The 3,678-nt window shown below is 44.4% G+C and overlaps 1 non-coding gene across 1 annotated transcript; it reads left to right on the top strand.

The window, feature by feature from the left end:
* The first annotated feature begins 475 nt into the window (after nt 1-475).
* On the top strand, nt 476-582 carry LOC118482323. Its single transcript, XR_004868366.1, has one exon. It is a non-coding gene; the product is annotated as a small nucleolar RNA R71 (small nucleolar RNA).
* Nucleotides 583-3,678: the final 3,096 nt, after the last annotated feature.

Below are 3,678 nucleotides of genomic sequence, written 5' to 3'. Positions count from 1 at the left end.
GTTACTACTACTGTCGGGTTCTCTCCAGCCAAGGTTAGGGTGATTACGCCATCCTTGGTTGTAGGTACCCGTTGGAGGACCCGACGGCCTAGGTCTATTATCAACGTAGTTTACCGACTCTGTTTGATCATCTAACTCTTTCATACAACTCCAATTTTCGTATGGCCCACCACACCCTTCACAAGCCATAACTAAGGCGGTTTTTGTCATTTCTAGTTTTTTTATTTTTGAAGAAAGGGCCTCGATTTGGGCTTGTAAAGAAGTGCTTTCATCAACCTTATGGGCGCCCGGGGCAATAGATTTATTGCCTCGGGGGGTGTGCCATTGAAAATTGGTTTGAGCAATTTCCTCAATTTGATTATATATTTCATTTGGGCGGCGATTACCTAAAAGTCCCTCGAAGCTAGAGTCAAGTGTCTATCTTGTGTGTGGTAACAACCCATTGTAGAACGTGGATACTTGTTGCCATACCGCAAGACCATGATGAGGACACTTTCTTAGTAGCTCCTTGAACCTTTCCCAAGTTTCATATAAGGATTCCCCATCCTCTTGTGAATATGTATTAGTTTCAGTCATTAATTTAGCCGTTTTAGCAGGAGGGAAATACTTATATAGAAACTTTTGGGCCAGTTCATCCCAGGTGTTTACTGAGCCAACTGGGAGGGCGCTGAGCCAAGCCTTAGCTCGGTCTTTTAGTGAAAATGGAAACTTTCGAAGGCAGATGGCGTCGTTGGATCCTCCATTGATCCGAAAGGTATCACATATTTCTAAGAAATTAGTAATATGTAGATGGGGATCCTCGTCCGCAAGCCCATGGAAGGTTGCGGAGTTTTGAAGCATTTGTATCAAATGTGGCCGAAGTTCGAAGTTGTTGGCTTCGACATTCGGCGCATTGATAGCGGCGCCTAGTTCGAAGTTCTTTTATGTCTCTACTGGAACTGGAGCTCATACACTATGTGGAGAATGCGAATTTGGCGCCTGAGTTCCAAGTCCTGCAATAAAAACATAAAGGAATGTTGTTTAGAAGATCCACCACGGCCCCGTGTCCACGTGAGCACGGCCCGTGGTCGGAGATACATTGATTGTTTCCTAGACCCCTGTTACTGGGGAGTTGGACACGGCCCCGTGTTGCACCGACACGGCCCCGTGCTCAGCTCTCTTTAACTCGGAAAATAAAGCTGAGAGTGACAATGCTGAACACGGCCCGTGTCCGACCAGGCACGGCCCGTGCTGAGCTCTGCAGGAACTGAAAAATTAGGAAAAATCCTTAAAATAAAAGAAAAATTTAGAAAAAACGATTAGGCCGTTGATTCCTAACTTTCTTAAAATCCTTGTGTTCCCGGCAACGGCGCCAAAAACTTGATGCGTGTGTAGTGCTATATATATTAGGTGTATATTTTAAGCCCTTTTTACATTTTTTAGCCAAGTTTTAAATTTATAAAACATGATATTTACTAACACTAAACACACATATGGGAAAGTGCACCCATCGTGGACGTAGTATAGTGTTGGTAAGATACCGAGGTCGTCCAAGGACACAAGAGCTTTTAGTACTGTTTTATCCTCAACGTCTAATCAAATCAAAAAGTTAGAAAAAGGTTTTTAACGAGAAAAATAAAACTAACTAAAATGCTGAAAAATAAAATAAAAGTAAAACAGATAGACAAGATGAATCACTTGGATCCGACTAGTGTGTAGTGTAACCTTTGATTATTTCCGCACTTTTGCACATTTTAAGAGATTATCTTAGTTATTGCAGTAGGCCCCTTTTTTGAAGGTGACGTTACCCTCAACCCAGTAGTTTGAGTCAGCAAGGATACAATCCTAAGGGGTCGGATTATTGAAAGACAATTAATTAAGTTATTAATGCATAATGTGGTAGGCCCCTCTATTGAAGGTGACGTTACCCTCGGCTAAGTAGTCTGAGTCAGCAGGGATACATTCCTAAGTAGCCGGGTAAAAGTTTTAATAGTAGTTTAACTTATGAGGGGATTAAAGAGTTTGGACCCCCGCCATCCAATACCGGTGGGTATTGAAGGAGGTCCTACTAAATTTGACCAAGGTCCTTTGCATGATCTATAAACTGAACAATGGCAAGACTTTTACCAAACCGTTCCCTTAACCCCTGACCAGGTAGCCAACATATCTCCATATAGACCGTGGAGATATGAATGGTGAAAATCTTTTATTTTGATATATACAGTAAAATAATGCCAAGACACCATAGACAAACGATAAGGAAGAATCACCTTCAACATAAGAAACTAGTTATTAAAGTCATTAATACACAACCAAATAAAAAATGTGAAAATATTAAATATAAAAAGTATTACACTAAACACTTGTCTTCACCAAGTGATGTAAGAGACTTAGGCAAACATGGCCTTTGATTGTCAAGAACTCTTACGATCAATCTTGGATCCCGAGACGACTCACACACTCTATGATGGACAATGGATGATGGTGGTGGATGATGGTGTTGTGATGGTGGTGGGTGGTGGGTGAAGTGTGAGAGAGGTGGTGTTCCAAGGGATGAGTTGCAAGTGATCCAAGCACTCCTATTTATAGGCTGAACAAAAGCTCGGGCATGGCCCCGTGTCCATCCTTCTCTATTTCTTAATTAATTGCAGTTTGTCTGCATTAGTTGACCACACCCCGTGTCCGCTTAGCACGACCCCGTGTGAAGAAGCATATCTGTACTATCAAGATTTGCCTGGATTCTGCGAATCTTATAGTTGACCACTGGCCCGTGTCCGCTAAGCACAGCCCCGTGGTGGGCGATAGAAGCTTCTACAACTTTGTATTTTCTGCTGACACTTGGGCACGCCCCCGTGCTCAATGAGCACGGGGCATGTTCAGCCTTCTGTTCTCTTGTTTTGCTTGGGAAGATGCTGTCGGGGGGTCGGGCATGTCATGTTTGTTCCTTTTCTTGTATTTATGCTAGATTTAGATGTCTTTTTGCTTCTTTTGTTTATTTGAGCTCATTTAATCCTGAAAATACAAAAGGACGACAAAAACACACTTTTTCCAACATTAGTACTAAAAAAGGGTTAGTTTTATGCCACAATTGATGTAATTTATATGTTGCATTTTGTGCACATCAAGGCTGCTGCTGCTGGGGCTCTTGCTTCACAACCCTGTTTGGGCGCATGTTCGCAAAGTGGTTGGGATCACCACATGTGAAGCAAACTCGGGCGTTGATCGCGGGTGCCTGAGCCGCGGGATGGCCTTGCAGAGCCGGGAGCAGAGCTTGATGAGCAGTGGCTTGAACTGGGGCTTGACACGGACCTGTACGACAATTAGCGGTGAAGTGGCCGTACATGTTGTAGTGAGCGCATAAACGACAGGCGAGACCCACCGGGTGATGATAAGAACATGTCGGGCAAGCCGGGTGGGGGCCTGTGTATGCACGCTTTGCCGGTGGGGCATAAGTAGTTGGTGTTGGATGGTGATGATGCTGCTGCTGCGCCGGTACGGCCTGGAGAGGAGCAGCAGTTGTAGTGACAGCACAGTTCTTGTTGCTGGAGCTGCTGTTGTTGTTCTTCTTCTGGCGGCGTGAGGACTTTGATGGTTGAGCGGCGGCGGTTTAGGCAATTGGAGCGGCGGTGGTAGCTTGATGCAGGTGCTTCGAAGTTTTATCCCAGACACCAGCCTTGACCTGCTTGTCGTTGATTTCAG

Source organism: Helianthus annuus, chromosome 9 (genome assembly GCF_002127325.2).
Source record: "Helianthus annuus cultivar XRQ/B chromosome 9, HanXRQr2.0-SUNRISE, whole genome shotgun sequence".
NCBI lineage: Eukaryota > Viridiplantae > Streptophyta > Magnoliopsida > Asterales > Asteraceae > Helianthus > Helianthus annuus.
This window is presented reverse-complemented; position numbering and strand designations above follow the sequence as displayed.